General features: G+C 40.8%; 2 long non-coding RNA genes across 2 annotated transcripts; one reads left to right on the top strand and one right to left on the bottom strand.

The window, feature by feature from the left end:
- The first annotated feature begins 23 nt into the window (after window positions 1–23).
- On the top strand, window positions 24–8,444 carry LOC116510335. Its single transcript, XR_004255630.1, has 4 exons — window positions 24–202; window positions 3,908–4,011; window positions 5,553–5,635; window positions 8,041–8,444. It is a non-coding gene; the product is annotated as an uncharacterized LOC116510335 (long non-coding RNA).
- A 1,754-nt stretch (window positions 8,445–10,198) lies between these two features.
- Window positions 10,199–19,127, bottom strand: LOC116509960. The gene is made up of 4 exons (XR_004255582.1): window positions 18,731–19,127; window positions 18,424–18,590; window positions 12,371–12,500; window positions 10,199–11,682 (listed from the first exon to the last, which is right to left on the bottom strand). It is a non-coding gene; the product is annotated as an uncharacterized LOC116509960 (long non-coding RNA).
- Between the last annotated feature and the right edge of the window lie 635 nt (window positions 19,128–19,762).

Here is a 19,762-nt window from a genome sequence, read left to right as displayed (position 1 = left end):
GAGGTGAGGGCAACCTCCGCCGCGCTCTGATAGGGCTACCCCGCCGTTCGTCTACTCCCACCCACCCCCACCCCAACCTGCGCGCGATCTCCTCGGAGCTTTTTATTGAACGGCGCCGCTCCTCGAGGCGATTGGCCGGCTCGCCTCGGTAGAACCCGCCTTTCTTTATTTCTTCAGCCGTTGGGGTTGGCTCTTCTCGAAGGTAACCCGGACTCCTTGTCGCGTGACGTTGGCGGGGAGGGGGGAAAGGGAGGAGTTGCGGTTGCCTTTCTCTTCTCCCTCCCCCCCTTCCTTCGTAACGTCTTTTAAAGCGTTCAAAGACTGTCCGCGAGACCTCGCTTCCTATTGGCCCCGTTCGTTGGGCTCAACTGTTGCTATGGGAATTTACTGGTCTTTTTGGGGCCTACCTAAAAGTCACACGGCCAGTCAGGCGGCGGCCTTGCGTTACATTCTTTTTCACGCTCTCGATAGCCGCCGGATAGTAAAAATTGCCAATAAATATTGTTAATAATCCCTCAAGCCCTGCTGTACAGCAAAAGGCTGGCATGTGTTGAGACTTTGCTGGTGCAGCTTGTAAAAATATGTTATATATATATATATATATATATATATATATATATATATATATATATATATATATATATATATATATATATATATATATATATAATCAATTTATCTATAGATAGATTATAGATACACAAACACATATATATACATACGCACACATTTAAAAAAAGAAATCCCTCAGATTTGGGCTCTTCTCCACTAGAAAGCAACCGGGGAGTGGCTTCCTTATGTTGCAGGGATTTCAATTTTTATACTGCAAACAGGCCTAAAATAGGTTTTCCAGAACTCCTGATTAGCCTTTCAGATCCTTGATGGCAGTTTAATTGGGGGAAAAAATAATCCCACTGATTTATTACATGGATGCTCTGCTCTAAGCGCGTTCATACTACCACTCTGAGAAATCCCTTGAAAATTCAGAAAAGAAACATTTTCCTCAGGGATAGCTTTTCTCCCCTATCTTCGAGCCATCTATGTAATAAAACCTCTAGGATTATCTGCTGCTAGATACCTATTTAAAATTAAGTCAAAACAAGCTCTTAATAACCTTCCAGAAGTCCACAAGGAATTATATTGGAAATGATCCATGTGACTATTATTTAATGAGGTCTAAACGAGGAGATGAATTTCTTCTATTATTATTATTATTATTATTATTATTATTATTATTATTATTATTATTATACAATTGTATCACAGCGGCCAGTTGTTTCGCCGGATTTGGCATTGGTTACTAGTCGGGCCCCACCCAGGGGCCTAGGACGTCGTAACATATTTTCATAATATGCATGCAGTTCGTAATATGCGTGCAGTTATTATTATTATTATTATTATTATTATTATTATTATTTCAATTTTGTTTGTTATACATAAAATTTCCATATCTACAATGGCAGTGTACTGTCTGGGTACAATCTCATTTTAAGTACAAGTAACAGGCATCATACTTAATAATAACTATAACTATTATTCTTAAAGTCTATTCACCGTAATCTTCACTTCTCCTTACTAAACATTTTCCATTATTTAATCAAACACTCTGTTCAGTTTTATCTATAATTGGTTAATGATATCAAACATTATAAACATATGAACATCACCTTTGTAACCATTATCCTCTAATTCTGTTAATCAATGTTTACTTAACCTGGTTATTCAATATTCATTATTTAATTACACATTTATTTTATCTTTATTTACATATCCTCTTTTATTCTAAGTTTTTAACTTCTGTTTCTGCTTTCTATCCTCCTATAGAGGAGATGAATTTCTTAAAGCCTAGGGTTTAAATTAGTAATTTATTTATTCATTTCATTTCATTTATTTGGGATTTATAGGCCGCCCTTTTCCCTGAGGGGACTCAGGGCGGCTTACATTCATAGGACAAGGGGGGTGCAATACAGAGACATAAACAATATGTGAATAAAATTCAATTTCTATGCCACCCATCTCACTATTGGGTTTCAAAAACCCCAAAAGTTAAAATTAAGAATTAAATAGTGCAAACCAAAGGAGTGGATGGTATGATTCTTTTGCTATCGTTTTGATTTTCTAACTTGCAAAGTTTTTCAAAAGGAAACTGGATTTTTGTTTTTTCTTGAAGGCATTTTGCTTCTCATTCAAGAAGCTTCTTTGGTTCTTCAGTCAGAACTGAAAAAAAGGGAAATGTTCTCAAGTGAAAACAAAGTCCAGCTGCCTTTTGAAAAAGCACCTTTGGGGTGACTCAATTTGGCTCCTGATGATGGGGAACTCCCTTGAACCTCTCTGCATTGCACTCAAAACTATAGAGCAAACTGTTTTTGCACCCAAACTTCCCTTTCCTGGAAGGAAAATTTTCATTTCTAAGCCACAATGCTATATGAATTTGAAAAGAATGAGATCCCTTCAAATGAAGCTCCTGGTGGCTTTGTGGATAGTTCCATGTTATTTTTTGGGGTATTGCTGGGAAAGTCATTTGCAACAGCCTCCTTCAAATTTGCTGTTTCAACACCTCAGCTGCTGCATTCTAAACTTCATTATTAGCATTTCAATAAAGATGGTATTAGCATTTTAGCAAGACACCCAGGCCTCCTCCTGAACTTTAGGAAACCACATTTTTGCTTTGAGCCCAAACCATTTCCTTTGATATGCAAAAACTAGCCCTTTTGGTGACCATCAATCAAATAACGGCTGCATTCTAAAGTCTTTGTGGGTTGCAAGTGTTAAAAGAAATAAATCTGGACAAGAAAAGTGGAGATGGTATTTGTGAGGGTATTTTTTTCTCACATCATTTATTGTTTGATTGTTGTTTTCTCACACCTTACCAAATGTATCTTTTGTTTCTATATCCTATACCATCTTGCCTTAATAAAATGTTCTTCGCTTTGTCTGAAGTACTTGTGGTTCATTTTGTTGGAGTATCTTAGAACGGTCATTAAACAAATGATTGTAAGTTGTGGACTGTCCTGTAGCTGGACTCAAACAACTTGCAACCTGGTGAGTAAACTTGGTTCTCTTTGAGATGATGCAGCACTTCATGTCCATGCCTTAGCAAATTTCCTAAAATTCAACAGATAGGACCGCAGGGGGGAAAAAACAAACAATTGCACCAGCCTGTAGAAAATATGTATGAACCCCTTACATCCTGGACATAAACTGTTTCAACTCCTCCTCTTAAGATCGCCACTATATGGCATTGCATGCCAACACAACTAGACACAAGGAGAATTTTTTTCCCTCATGCTATCATCTCTCTGCTAAACACTTAATTCCCACAGCATTGTCTTAAGGATATTTACCCATGTAGTTATTATTATCCTTCTCATCTTTCCTATTACTGTCTCTTGTTGATGTCTTTATCTCTTTGTTTTTTGTACATACACTTCTTATATTTTTGTTGTTTTTACACATACTGACAGTTTATGCACCGAAGACAAATTCCTTGTGTCACTTGGCCAATATATAATCTCTTCTGTTACAAACTTCCTTAATAATAACTCCAGTTTTCCTGGCATCACCCAGATTTCAGAATTGTCCCAGCTATAAATCATCAACTCCTCAAGTTAGCCATTTCTGGGTTTTAGGATAAAAGCAGAAAAGATTGTCTATCAATTTAATGATAAACTCACACTCTACATACACAGTGAACAGAAACATGACACCCCATGTTGTCCAGTCCAGGTTTAACAGCTGGACAGTTTTCTCTTTTTCCTTTTGGCAGATACTTTGAGAAATTGCAGCGCTTTTTAGGATGTTTACTTATAGGTTTTTAATAAGTCTTTATTATATGTTTATATGCTTATTATACATTTCCTTTTTTATATGTTTACTTATTTGTTTTTGTCTTGATCTGATCTTCCAGGCAGCTGGTATGTTCAAAACAATTCACCCATCAGTTGAAACAGAGAATAAAAAATTGGCTTTTACAACCGGCAAGGATGCTCAAGGCAGAAATTTGTGGGCGTGGTGAGATGGAATTGAAATGTATACCTAATTTCAGATTTTCCCCTCGGTGGCGATTCTTGCTTGAACAATAAAAAGAGTGGAGAAAATTGCTGAGTTTTGCTTTTTTTTTTTTTTTTTGGTCACAATGTTCTTTCTTAAATGAGTTCAGAAAGGGCTGCTTTTCAGCTCTCCAGACACAGAGCTATAATGATAGCTTTTGTTTGTTTGTGTGTGCACAATGCGCCGTATATACGGTTAAATGCTCCACTAAAGACTGTTTTTCAAGAGGCAGATCCATTTGAAGCTCTACCTAAATGCCAGTATAAGCTGTTTGTCCAGTTCTACACACACACACACACACACACACACACACACACACACGTTAATTGTCATGCATTCTGAGATGTTTGCATTTTGCAGTATCATTTCAAACCGGTGACAACTTATTTTATGTATTTATTTTCTTTATAAAATGTAGAGAATGCTTTAGCATGAGAATATGCCAAACACCATGCAAGTAACAATGTTATAAATTATGTTTATCCTTTTTATTACTTTTTAAGTAACTCAAACTAGTGTAGATGTTCCTATTTTGCTCCTATTTTGTCACAACAACCAGTGAGGTGGGTTTGACTGTGAGAGCGATTGGCCCACAGTTTCATGCCTAAGGCAGGACTAGAACTCTGAGTCTTCTGGTGATTGGCTCAAAGTCATCCAGCCATAGTTCAAGCCTAGATGGTTTTAATGGTGGACAGGACCACATGCTTTGAAGATCTTGAAGAAAAAGGGCAGAGATGCTGAGAGAGCCTGAGCTTTATACCCCTCTCTTGGGACCTGCCTTGGAGCTTCCTGTTCCTGTGTAAGAATTTTTTTCTGATTGGTGGTCCAGACTGCCAGTGTAAGGGCCTCTTCGTTTAATAATTAAGAAAGAAACCACTAACTCCATGTTTCAGAATTAAGTGTACTTTTACTAATTACAAACGATGAGAAGGAAAGCAAAGCTGAGTCTGAGTAAAAAGGCGCGAAAGCAATAGATATCATATATGATTCAATCCCCTCCCCTTGGCACCCGTTTATAGTCCAATCATAATTCACCCAACTGTCAGGTAGGAGATGTCTTCAAAAATCATCATCAGGTTGGAATGCTGGACAGTTGGCCTTGGCGGGAAACTCCTTCTATATGCGCAGAGAGACGGTCAGAATAACTCCTAATAACAATCCTCCAGTACATAATGATTCCCCACCCAAATACCATGCCCCCCCCTCCCCGTTTCAATGGCAGCCGAAAAGCAGCAGGGGACAGGGATCTTAGCTAACTTTGTAGGCTGTTTGTCTTTTGAGCCCCAAGCTTGGTTAACTCTTCTGGGTGATGATATAATGAAAGGGCTTTGGACAATTCCTACCATGGCTCTGCCTGAAGGAGGTAAATCTTTGTTATGTAGAATAGACTAGCTCAGGCCTTAATGACCCATTGACAAAGGTGGGGGAGATGACTTACTCCTCCCTTTTGGGGGAAAATATTCTGCTCTTTTAATATTTCCTAAAATATTTCATTTGTCTAGGACATTCCTACAGAATCAAGAGTCAACAGCCTTTTCCTCTTGAGGGCTGCAGTCAACATATCAATGGCTAATTGAAGACTCGGGTATTTCTTGCCTTATCTGTCAATCACTAACACTTCCATAAGCAACCACTTTCCTCCTACTTCAGGAACTGGGGCAGACGGACACCACAACTCAGTTCCAAGCCCTTCTGGCCCTCAGTTTTGGAACACAGAACAAAACCACACCCTGAAAGAATACACGTAGTCCTTCACTTTCAACCATTTGAAGCTGAAATGCGACGGAAAACAAACGGCTTTTTATCTCTGGAGGTTTTCTGTCATCCAGGTCATGGTTGTCCCAAAGGTGCTTTTTCAAGACGCAAATGGACTTTGTTTTTTTTATTTGAAGACATTTTGATTCTCACCCAATAAGCTTCCTCAACTCTGATTTCCATTCCCCACCATCTCATCAGAGCTGAAGAAGCTTCTTGGATGAGAAGCAAAACATCTTCAAAGAAAAAAACAGAAAGTCCAGTTGCCTCTTGAAAAAAGCACCTTTGGGAAAAATGGCTTTTTAAATTTGCATCCTGCCTTTATTATAACCGGCTGGGTAATTAGGAGTCTGTGAATTCTAGTTCCACTTTAGGCAGGAAAGCTGGGTGGGTGACTTTGGACCAATTAGTGAGTTTTAGTCCCGTCTTAGCCATGAAAACTGGTTGGTGACTTTGGGCCAATCCCTCGCTCTCAGTTCAACCTATCTCACAGGGTTCTTCTTGTCGGGAAAACGAGGAGGAAGGAATATTAGCTACGTTTGCCCGCTTGAATTAGTATAAAGATAATAAAAGTGGAATATAAATAAACAAAAATGGATTCTGGTTCTGCTTTGCAAAATCTATAGATGGCTCATTCTGAGAATACTGTCGATTGAGCCTTGTGAACAAAAATAAGCAAATAGGGAAACCGGGCTAAGAAACTGAAAGCATCTGAGATGGTATAGATAGGTTCTCCTGTTTGAGCAAGGGGCTGGACTAGAAGACCTCCAAGATCCCTTCCAGATTCTACTCGATTCTATTCGACTTGATTCTGCATGCTATTCTATTATACATGCTACTCTATTCTATTCCATCCCATCCTAATCTATTGATTTCTTATTCTATTCTTTCCTATTCTATTCTATATGCTATTCTATTCTATTCTTTCTTATTCTGTTCTACATGTTATTCTACATGCTATACTATTCTATATGCTATTCTAGTCTATTCTTTCCTATTCTATTTTACATGCTATTCTATTCTATATGCTATTCTTCCACCTCATTCTGATTTCTTATTCTATTCAATTCTTTCCTATTCTATTCTATTCTATATGCTATTCTATTCTATATGCTATTCTATTCTATTCTTTCTTATTCTGTTCTACATGTTATTCTACATGCTATACTATTCTATATGCTATTCTAGTCTATCCTTTCCTATTCTATTTTACATGCTATTCTATTCTACATGCTATTCTATTCCATCCCACCTCATTCTGATTTCTTTTTTTTTCTTTTTCTTTTTTTAAAATATATTTTATTCATTTTCACATTCCATTTTACAATCACTTATATACAGGGTATTTGCTATAAGAAAAAAAAATAAAAAAATAAAAAAATTAAAAAAAATAAAAAAAGAAAACACAACTCATCATTCACAACCCCACCTGACACTTCCATCCTCCATACACCCCATCTACCCCCTCCAACTTTCCTTTCCACCCTCTAACGCTCCCCTCCTACTTCCCTTTCCCCTCAAACCTTCCTTCTCCCCTTACTCCCAACACGCCCTCCTTACATTCCCCTTACTCCTTCCTTACTCCTCCCTCCTCTTTCCCTCTACCTCCCTCCTTGGTGTATTCCTTTATTCAAGTGTTGTTTATTATAATCTGATAAAAAGTAAAATAAACCAAGGGAAAAAAAAATATAAAGAAAGAAAAGAGAAAAAAAAGGAAAAAAAAAAACAAGAACAACCGTATATAAGTGCATTCTTGTTCTTATTGAGACTATGTTAACACCCACCCACCCACCCCCCATAAATCCCCATCCCTACTCCTCCCGACTTCCCAGGGCCCACACCTGGCACTGACTTCTATCTAAAGTATCTTATGTTCATACGGATTAAAAATAAAAGTAATATATTAAGGAAAAAAAAATCATTCTGATTTCTTATTCTATTCAATTCTTTCCTATTCTATTCTATTCTATTCTACATGCTATTCTATTCCATCCCACCTCATTCTGATTTCTTATTCTATTCTATTCTTTCCTATTTTATTCTATTCTACATGCTATTCTAGTCTATATGCTATGCTATGCTATTCCATTCCATTACTATTCTTCTCCAAGGTGAAAACCTGGATCTATATATGACCCATCCCTCCAACCACCTGCCTTCTAATGGCTCGTATCTTCCTGCTGACTGAGCAAGCAGATCGTCTCCCTTGTCTCACCCTGTAATTTTTCTCAACAGGTTTTGCCTGTCAGCCAGCATTCAGAGACTCTTTGCAAAACCTCTCTTGCACTTGACTCATGGCTGAGAAGTCATCTCTTCTGCTGACATACTTCCTCGCTTTTCATTTAACGCCTGGTCAAAAGAGCTGAAGTTTCCGAGCTTCTGGAGACTGTTTTTCCCCTACAGCCCCCCTCCCCTGCCCAGCTGTTCCGATGTGAAATCGAGGGCATCACCACAGCAAGAAGGCAGAAGTAAGAACCTTTCCCTTTAAAATGGTTCACATTTCTGTTTTTGTCATTAACAGCCTCCGATCTTCAGGGCAGAATAAAGCCCAGCGGTGGTTTCCTGTTTTAAACTTCCTTCCTCTCTCATTTGATGCTATAAATATAAATATATATATAACTAGCTGATAACCTGGTGCTGCCCAGATATTATTTATCCCAACCCTCCTTCCATGAACGTCGCCGCAATTTCTAATGTTGGGTTTTCCCCCTTACCAGAGGGAGGCCCTTTGTGTACTGTGAAGCCATTACCATGGCAACTCCACAGCACTGTACAGTAGAAGCCATTTTAAGACAGTATGGTAGAAGTCCTTTTAAGGCACAAAAGGCTGTTAACAGAGTACACACCCCAAGGGGTGTTAAGGGTGTCTTACCCCCACAGTATTTGTTTCCAGGGGTAAGTTACCTGTGTACCAAGTTTGGTTGAAATTGCTTGAGGTGCTCCAGAGTTATGCCGGAACATATATACATACATACAGCCTTTTTAAAAAGAAGATAGATAGATGATAGATAGGTAGGTGGGTGGGTGGGTGGGTGGATAGATAGATAGATAGATAGATAGATAGATAGATAGATAGATAGATAGATAGATAGATAGATAGATAGATGATAGATAGATATGATAAATAAGTTAGATAGATAGATATGATAAATAAGATAGATAGATAGATGATAGATAGATATGATAAATAAGTTAGATAGATAGATATGATAAATAAGATAGATAGATAGATAGATAGATAGATAGATAGATAGATAGATAGATAGATGATAGATAGATAGATAGATAATTGAGGATGGGTAACCTTCTGAGGCCCCTGAGGCTGGTTGTTTCCTTGCAGACATTTCATAACCCAACTAGATAACATCATCAGTACACCTAGTTCCTTCTTAACTACCTTAGGGATCTTTTAGCCAAAATTCTTGCCTTTTTTCTACCCTGCACCGATGATGTCACCTAGTTGGGTAATGAAAAGTCTGCAAAAACTTCACCAAGCTCAGAGAGCACCAAAGTCCCCTCTTTTCAACCTCGAGTTACAAATATTCATTTCCATCAAATCTTTAGAGAGTTGGAGGCTCTGTTGACTTGGGGCCAAGCTAAATACGGAAGCTATGATAGGGTACAGGTGGTCCTCGACTTAGAACAGTTAATTTAGTGACCATTCACTAAATGGGGGGGGGGAGGACTTACGACCTTTTTTCCACACTTACGACTGTTGCAGCATCCCCCAGGATCACGTGATCAAAATTCAGACACTTGGCAACTGATTCCTATTTATAACGGATCACACGATCCCCTTTTACGACCTTCTGACCAGCAAAGTCAATGGGGAAGTCAGATTCACTTAACAACTGCGTTACCAGTTTAACAACTGCAGGGATTCACTTAACAGCTGTGGCAAGAAAGGTTGTTAACGTGGGGCAAGTCACTTCGCAGCTGTCTCGCTTAGCATCAAAAATGTTGGGCTCAATTGAGGTCGCAAGTTGAGGACTACCCGTATTAATACCCATTTTCTATTGTGTTATCAGGAAGGGGAGAGGAAGTGGGGGGGAGGAGAGGAAAAGTTGATTTTTTTAAAGAATGCTTTTATTTCTTTAAATTGCTCGGAAGTGATTTTAGGAGTTCCTCTGTCTAGCAGTTCAAAAGCATGTAGAAAATGCAAGTAGAAAAATAGGAACCAGGTGAGGGGAACCTTTACCTTTTGGTCATTGAACAAATCTGCCTCCCCCCACCCCCCAATTGACCTTGCGCACTGAACTGGCAGTAATGCTGACAGCAACCTACCCCTGAATAGAAGTTGGAAGGGACTTTGGAGGTCTTCTAGTCCAACCCCCTGCTTAAGCAGGAAACCCTATAGCATTTCAGACAAATGGTTATCCAACATCTTCTTAAAAACTTCCAGTGGTGGAGCATTCACAACTTCTGGAGGCAAGTTGTTCCACTGATTAACTGTTCTGTCAGGAAGTGTTCTTATCATTGTATTTTGGGTTTTTTTTTGTTCTGTTGTAATGCTGCCCAAAAGTTGTTTGAAAGCAAAATAAATGGTATATAAATTTTATACTGTAAATAAATAAAATTTAAGAGTGACTGTGGGTCTGTGTGGTGGATGCTCTCCTAATGCCTCTTTTCCAAATGCTCCTGAATTGGTAGTGGTGGGGGGCTTTGGGAAAGTAAGCTGCTCTGCTACTTCTAGTACCTGGAAGAAAAAACAAACTTTTAATAAAAGTACTGTGGGAAGTACACCCCAAAAGGACAGTGCCAGGAACCACCAAAGCAGTGCCAAAAGATTTAAGCCAGCCCTTCCCCTTTAAGAAAACCAAGAAGCATCAGCTGAAAGGAAAACTCAGAGAAGCAGTGCTAAGCTTAGGCTGTTAAAAAAGTAACAAAGCTGAACACAGAAACACTTAAGTAGAGCCATTAAGATAAGGGGAATCAGGCTAAAAATAAACTTTCCAAGGTAAACCGAAACTCCTTTTTTTCCTGTGCCTGACAGGATTAAACCCCAAGGACAGGAAAAACAAAAGACCTGGGACCAAAATTAACCCAATAAAACAGTGGGGGGGGGGAACCCAGGGCAATCAGAAACACATTAAAACCCACCAAACCTGCAGAAGCTTCAAAGGGGAATTAAGCATAAAAGGCTCAGATTCCCAAGGTGCTTGCAAGCCAGGAATTCTAGAGTGTGTCACTTTTTGCTTCTTGCCTCCCTACATTAAAAGAATTCCACTTTCTGGCAGCTGGCTTCTGCATCCATTTCTTCTCAGCATCGTCTGTCGTGTGTCCCAACTGGGAACGAACCAGGAAAATTCCTTCCAACAGTACCAAAGGCAATATTTGCAGGAGAAAAAAAAAACAGAATGGCATGAGAAAATCTAAGCACTCCACATCTGTTTAATCCTGCCTCCACGATCTTTTCCCATCTCCCTGTTGGATTTTCGGGAGTCCCACTGTCCTTGTTGCTAATGGGAAATCTGTTAATAAAAGAACACCCAGCCAATTACAATTGTTTATATTAGAAGGCCTCCAAACCTGGCAACTTTAAGACTAGTGGACTTCAACTCCCAGAATGCCTCAACCAGCCACTCATTTCTCAGGATGCTCAAGGATGAGAAGAGCAGGTTAGCCAGCTGCCTCGATATAATCTTGCATTTAGAAACACCGCAAAGCCGTTTGTTTCACATCTCCAATATTCTCTAACCGAAGACACCAGCTAAATATTAATATTTGTGCTTTATTTCTATGCCACCATCAACCGTTGGGAATCCTGTTTTTTTTTTCCAATTCCCTGGTGATCTCATTAAATCATCCACAGGGGGACGCGAGTGCTCTCACCTCAAACTTTAGGATTATTTTCGTTCAGAAAGACTTGGAGAAACCCTGGAAAAAATAATGCTATTAGTTATACGTAATACTTGACTTATGACCACAATGAAGCTCAAAATGATGGCCACTAAGCGAGACAGGTGTTAAGTGAGTTTTGCCCCATTTTACCACCTTTCTTGCCACAAAAATTCACCTACAGTAATGGCCAAAATTGTGGAAACCTTTTGGGAAAAGTGTACTTTTGAGGTTCGATGGCTAATAACACCACTTTTTTTGGAGTAGTTTTTGGAGCAGGCCTGTATGTGCTGTAGTGTGTCAACATTTACTCACACTTGCAATTATGCATTCTGTGTCAAACGGGGGGCAAAATTTTATAAAATAAAATGGTAATAGTAGAGTAATAAACCTGTAAGTATTTAAAAAATAAAAATAAAATTGTTAGTCTTGTCCTTCTCACGATGCCATAGAATCTACCTTTTGTGGGAAATTGTCCAGCTTTTCAGCATAACACCCTCCAGAAACTTAAAAGTACACATTCTTGTTTGCAGCAAGCACATCTGTACTATTAGCACATCTCTACTATTACCATAAGTATTCTTTACGCATTTATCTTTAAATATATTCAACCACCAAGGGAACAGCACCCCATCTCATCTTACCACGGGCTTAATATTAAACCATCTATTAAACATTCAATTTATTCTTTCAAATGTTTGACTTGAAATCACGCTAAATAACTTACCTTCAACCCTATATATATCCATGCAAAATGCCCCATAATTTAAGCCTCTTCCCTTTAGTTTGATGCTTTCTTTAAGTCAAGAAGCATCTAATAAAAGTTTGCTTCTCATAGTCATGCATTTTTCAGTGACCTGCGGAGGAATAAAATGAATACGTTCCTCAAAACAAACAAACTAGTCGTCTGCATTCACGTTTACCATTTTTTCTTTTGCATATAACAATAACAGCATCATTCCTATCCTAGACACAGATGCAGGTTTCAAACATGCATCAAACACATCTGCAAATTAGTGGCCATATATCGAGCCAAAATAAAATGAATTATTTATGGTTTTAGGGCAACGTGTGAAAAGCCAACCAACCAGGCATGCTTCATATCTTATAATTTGTTAAAATATTCATGGCTGGGAGAGACCTGGGAACAAGGTCAGCCAATGAATAGGCATAGCAACCAAGTCAGCCAATAGCAGCTTAAGCAGATCTGAGTCTGTGCAGAGAATGGAAATAGAAACTTAAGTAAGAAGTCTGGGTGTCGCTTAGCTATATTAAGCAATCTGCTGCTCTGAGAAGTAACTCAGCAGTCTGTCTGGGCTTGTCTGCTGAAATGAAGCTAGTTGCTTGCTTGCCTGTAACTCTCCTGCCTTGTGTTCACTTGGAAGAACCACCTGTTTGTATTGTACATTTATTCATCTATTCTTATGTATATAAAAAAGTTAATGAATCCAGCTGAACCAGTTACTTGCGTGTGCTTTCTGGATTTGAATTTGTGCAACAAACTCTGACATAATTTACTTAAGCATGTTGTTGAATTAACCACGGCTGGCTGTTTGCCATTAAGCCATAAACTATGACCTACAAATCAGAGCAGGTGGGCTTGGCTTAGTTTACTACAACTAACCAAGTCTGGTTATGGATTAACCCAGTACTGGAAAACCACCACTGACAGATTTGGGATTACTCTCTGTGCAACGCACGACATAGACCAACATTAGTAGATGTAACATTGCAGCTTGCACACAATCCTATCTGTACCATGGATTGAGCTAGGAATGGGAGGTGGTACTTACCTGTACCGTTTAATGATATAAAATACCACAGCCTACTCCACAAGGGTGTGGTGAAGATATGTGCAGGACGTGGGAGAACCTTGCATGCCACCATAAGCTCTTGGAAGACAGTTGTTAAGAGAGTTGCGTGTCATTTTGCCAATCTTTTTGCAACCGTTGTTAAGTGAATTACTGCAGCTCTTAAGTGAATCAAGTGCTCCTGAAGACAAAGCTTTGCCAGAAGCTGGCTAGGAGGTTGCGAAGGGTGATCACATGATCCTTGGGGAGGAGGTGGCATTGCAACCCTCTTAAATTAATGCCAGTTTTCAAGTGCCCAAATTTTGATCAGGCGATTGCAGGAATGCTGCGAGGGTTGTTACGTGTGAGGCTCCATTCAGATTGTAAATTGAGGACTAGCTAATATACTTGTTAGGAATATAATTCTAACAGTTGAGTTGGCAATATATAAATCATGTAACAATGCTATACCTGTTTCTTTAAATCATGCTGTAACATGTGATTGATTGCTGTTTTTCCTCAATCGGCCATAAGAAGGAGCCAGAATGACTGTTAGTTCTCTGTTCATTAGATGCTGGGCTGATCTGAGTGCCGTGAGCTATTGTAAGTTTTGCAACTGCTAGCAAACTTTGAGTTCTGAACTGATTATATGATACTGGACTATGTTATTTGGATTATCTCTTAACTGAAAGACATTGATGACTGACTGAATTATCTGTGTATGACTTGGACTGTTTGATGGACTCTGAAAAGAGCCGAGGTGGCGCAGTGGGTAGAGTGCAGTACTGCAGGCCACTTCAGCTGACTGCTAGTTCAGCAGTTCAGCGGTTCAAATCTCACCGGCTCAGGGTTGACTCAGCCTTCCATCCTTCCGAGGTGGGTAAAATGAGGACCCAGACTGTGGGGGCGATATGCTGACTCTGTAAACCGCTTAGAGAGGGCTGAAAGCCCTATGAAGCGGTATATAAGTCTAACTGCTATTGCTATTGCTAAACCTCTATTTCCACAAAAGTAAAAGCCTATTTAAACTGCAGGGTCTCTGTATGCTGGTTTGTGTGTTCTCCAACTCTCACAAGGCTTCTCTGAACGTACTTGCTCTCCCAACGGGGAGCTTACCCAACAATACTGTTGCAACCCCAGATAGATGCAGCCAAGATGTGGATGGATTTTAAGCCACGAACTAGCCACTCACATTTCAGCTCAGGCAGTCTTCGGTTATGACAATTGAGCCCAACATTTTTGTTGCTAAGCGAGACAGTTAAGTGGATTTTGTCCCATTTTACAATCTTCCCTGCCTCTGTTGTTACATGAACCACTGCAGGTAAGTTAGTCCCATGATTGTTAAGTTGAACCTGGCCTCCATGTTGACTTCGGTTGTTTAGTAGGTCACAAAAGGAGATGATGACATGACATTGCAACCATCATAAATATGAGTTACTTGCGGAGGGGGTTAATTTTCATCACGTGACCCTAGAGAATGCTGCAACGTTCGTGTGAAAAGCAATCCTGAGCCACTTTTTTCCCCAGAGCCTCATCACATCAAATGGTCACTAAATGGTCACTGTTGTAAGATGAGGACAACTTCGAGTTACCTCCTTCATTGGGTCACAAAAAATCCAGAAATTGAAATCCACAAACTATGCCAGTGATGGCAAACCTTTTTTAGAAGGTTTGCTTGAAGCCTGGGGAGGGTGAAAACGTCCTACCCCGGCTCTCTGGAAGGCCGAAAACCAGCTGGCTGGTACGCACATGTGTGCTGGAGCTGAAAGCTCACATGCCAGCAAATATGGCTCAGCATGCCATCTGTGGCACGCGTGCCATAGGTTCACCATCACGGCCATAGATAGTCAGTGTGATTCACAAGGGAAGGAAAGCTGCATGGTTCTGAATTGATCCTAAATAGCCAAGCCAGCCACGACCCTGCGAGGTTGGAAGTGCTTGCAGTCATCTTCCGACGAACAAATAAAAAACTTCGTGAGACAGCCAGTACTTACAGCATCTCCCCTCGGGGCTGCATGCTTTGGAGGTATGAAAATGCAACCCCAATGAAAATTGAGGTCGTTTCCAGCTCACAGTCCGAAAAAAAGCATCTTCTAAAATAAGATGGCACAACAGGTTTTTCCAGTAATCAGTGTTCCTTCTGTGCAGGCACGACAGTGCAGGCGGCAGTTATTAAAATACGATGAAAATGTTTTAGCAAATATCTATCTATCTATCTATCTATCTATCTATCTATCTATCTATCTATCTATCTATCTATCTATCTATCTATCTATCTATCTTTGCATCACAAAAGCTCACAAGAGATTTTGGTCCTTCTGATCCAAAAAAGATGGGGGGGGGGCGCGTCGTGGCTGATCAATTCCTTACATTTCATGGCCTTCTGCTCCTATGCTAAAACCCAACAATTTACAGTGGGCGAGGACCCGTTTCGAGAAACAAAACCCGTGTGGTGGCATAGAATCAAAATCACGTGAAGTCTCAGTACCCGCTTTATAAAGCCTTAGTGAGGCCACACCTGGAATACCGCATCCAGTTTTGGTCACCGCATTCCAAGAAAAGGTTGAGACTTTGGAAAAAGTGCAAAGAAGAGCAACGAAGATGATTAAAGGCCTAAAGACTAAAACATATGAAGAACGCTTGGAGGATTTGGGTATGGCTTGTCTAGAGAAAAGGACTAGCGGGGGAGATGATAGCAGAATTCTAGTATTTGAGGGGCTGCCACAAAATAGAGGGGGTCAAGTTATTTTCCAAAGCACCAGAAGGCAGGACGAGAAACAATGGATGGAAATCCATCAAGGAGAGAAATAGCCAGGAATTAAGGAGAAACTTCCTAACAGTGAGAACAATTAACTTCAGAATTCGTGGGTGCTTCATCACTGGAGGCTTTTAAGAAGAGTGGACAGCCATTTGTCTGAAATGATGTAGGGTCTCCTCCTTGGGCCGGGGGTTGGACTAGATGACCTACAAGGTCCCTTCTAGTGGTGGGTTTCAAAATTTTTTAGAACCTCTTCTGTAGGTATGCCCTGCTTTGTGGGAGTGGCTTGCCAGCCATGTGACCAAGTGGGAGTGGCTCATCAGTCATGTGAGTGGGTGGGCGTGGCCAACTTGTAAAATGTGGTGAAACTCGCTTAACAACGCTCTTTCTTAGCAACCAAAATGTTGGCTCAGAAACTCTGACACTTGAAGCACGCAAGTCTTAAAGCTGTCAAGTTAGAAGACCCTTGCACCCCTAACCCTTTAGAAAAAAAGCCCCAGGGGTGTTCAAACTTGACAGCTTTAAGACTTTAAGGTTTAGGTAGGACTCTTAGAGGTGGGTGGGGCGATTGGTGAGCCAGCCAATCAGTGAGTGGCGGGCAGGCAAGCGTGGTGCGGACGTGCGGGGGGAGGGAGCTGGAACCGGTTCTAAATGGAACGGCAGGGACGTGCAGTCACTGGAGGCGGGGCCTCACCAGTCTCATGAGGAAAAGGAAAGAATTCTTAAAATAATTAAAAAGACCAAGGTAGTTGCTGCCAGACTCCAATTCACAGTGACTCTGAGTCTGCTAAGAGCCAAGGTGGCGCAGTGGTTAAATGCAGCACTGCAGGCTACTGCTAGATCAGCAGGTCAGCGGTTCAAATCTCACCGGCTCAGGGTTGACTCAGCCTTCCATCCTTCCGAGGTGGGTAAAATGAGGACCCAGATTGTTGGGGGCAATATGCTGACTCTCTGTAAACCGCTTAGAGAGGCCTGAAAGGCCTATGAAGCGGTATATAAGTCTACTGCTATTGCTGCTATTGCTTAGTGCTAACTGTAGGGGGAGGAGAGAGAACTATGGGCCTCCTTTGCATAAGGAATTTCTTGCCTTTTAAGAGTTAAGCAAGGGTTAAAAAGCGAAAAATTCCTTATGCAAATTAGGCACGTGATTCTCTCGCCTCCTCCTGAAGAGGGCACTCCGTTTAGAGGCTTTTTTTAGAGGTTAGAACTGGCAGGAACCCACCCCTGGTCCCTTCCAACTCAATCTGTTAAAGGCCTGCCTAAACAATATCTTGGTGGTGGTGGAGAGAATTGCAACCAAGTTTTGAATGCGAAAGCCCAGGTTCTCCTCTATTTAAAAAAAAAAAAAAAAATCACCCTGTCCTTACCGCCACCTCCTCCATGTAATTTTGAGACTATATGACGAATTCAAATTTTGCAATCTCCCTAGTCTGCATTAATCCAATTTCCAGAGGTGGTAGAGCGAGTTTGTGGCAAACAGGGGAGAACTGGGTGACACCACAAAGGTGAACCAGTTTATCGGCTTCTGCCACTGTTGTAGCATACCGGTAAGCTTTTTATCAGATCTCATATGCACATCACCACAGCTTGTATAAAGAGACCGCAGTAGCTTTGTTTTTCATTCTGCAGCGGTCTGGTTTTAAGAATTACTTTAGCCTTTGTCAACATGGAAGCTTTGCCAAGCAGCTTCACTGCAAGGAGGGAGGGAATCCATTTCTCAGAGATCTGGAGTCTCTCGAGATCTGCCCGTCTGGATTATTTTAAACTGATTGTTTACCGGATGAAACGTGAGTCACCTTGGCTAATGACTCTCATGTGTTTACTTTAAATTTATGAGTCAAGCCACCGGGCGATTTGAGTCAGACAGGAATTCAATCCCAGCAGTGATCAGCTCCGATCTGTAATCTGGCCTTTCGGACAGACCTAATGAGAAAGACACGGGGGATGTTTCAAAAAGAAAACACAAGGCTTACGCAGATCTTATGGATCATAATGTCGGTGTATGAAGGGGGGAGAAAGAGTCCGTTAAAGGCGAAGGATCCATGTAGCCCGTATGACTAAACACCAAAGGCGCACGGAACGCTGTTACGGTCCCACCAAAGGTGGTCCTTATTTTTTCTACCTGCATTTTTTTACGTGCTTTCGAACTGCTAGCTTGGCAGAAGCTGGGGCAAATAAGAGGAGCTCGCTCCATTAGGCGGCGCTAGGGATTCAAACTGCGAAACTGCTGACCTTTCTGATCGACAAGCGCAGCCTCTTTAGCCACTGAGCCACCGTGTCCCCTGAGAAGAGTCCGTTAAGGTTGTTGAAAAGCACAGGGAGAAAGAAGGTAAGAGTGCTTTGGAATATTTGGCAAAACAAGTGGCGGCTTTCCATTTGGAAAATACAATTTGGAGCAGCTGCAAAAAAAAGAGAGGAAAAAAGCTGTATCGTTAACACAAAATGCAACACACACACACACACACACACACAAGAAGTGGACAGCACTTTTAAAAGGGCTCAAACCCTGCAAATGAAGCAACCACATTAGTATACTTACACACATCAGCTTTCCTGATCCCGTTCCCAAGGCGAGTCCAGAAATTTTGTGCACTAAAAAACAGAGCTCTATTGCAAACGTCTTTGTTTTTTTTGGAGTTACATAACCCACTTGCACAAAATGAGAGTGGTTGAATTCACACATAATCACAAACCACTCCATGTTTCAGCCTGGCCATTACCCAACAGTATAGTACCAATTGTGCTTGTGACCTGGACTGTGAATAGCAAGCTATAAAACCCGGCTTAAGTAAATGTCACCTAAGCAACAGCTGATTTTTTTGTGAAAAACTATTAAAAAGTAAACTGTACTTCAGGCTGAATTCCGTTCTTGGGGACCCAGATGGACTTATCTGTAAATCCCCCGGATTCCTGCCCTTTTTAACAGTGAAATTCAAAGTTACAAACACCACCGCTCCCACCAACACCGATAGGCAAATCAGTAGCACACAAAGAGAGCAAACCCAACCTTCTAGTGCTGATGATGTTACCAAGCTGGGTAGTGAAATGTCTGCAAGAAAATGACCAAGCTCAGAGAAAACCAAACTACATAGATCACTTTTTAAGCAAGCCTGTTCTTTCTTATAGCTGAAAGGATCAGGTTTGTAGGGAGCAAAAAAAATAAAAAAAATAAATTAACATTTGGACATATGCATGCAATCCATGTTGGTTGCATAAAAAAAAAAAGCATTGAAGGAAGTTGCTGGGAAATTTGCCAGGACTTTACCCAGGTAGGTGCAAGCTTCCAGCTATGTTCCAGTTTACCTGCCCTGTCAAAGCCCACCCCTCCCGAGTGGCCCTAATTGAACTGAGTCACAGCAGTAATTCCAGAGGTTGTGGGTCCTCCAAGACTGGAAGTTTTAAAGAAGCGACTGGGCAAACATTTGTCTGAAAATGTGTAGTTTCTTGCCTGAGCTGGACGGTTGCAGTAGAACAGGAGTCCCCAACCCACAATCCGTGTGTCAGGACCAGTCGGAAACCAGGCCACAAAAAATAAGCGAAGCCCCATTTGTGGGATGCAGGCAGCACACAA

The sequence above is a fragment of the Thamnophis elegans genome, chromosome 6, assembly GCF_009769535.1.
Source record: "Thamnophis elegans isolate rThaEle1 chromosome 6, rThaEle1.pri, whole genome shotgun sequence".
Lineage (NCBI taxonomy): Eukaryota > Metazoa > Chordata > Lepidosauria > Squamata > Colubridae > Thamnophis > Thamnophis elegans.
Note: the sequence above shows the minus strand (reverse complement) of the source record. Positions and strands in the feature narration are given on the sequence as shown.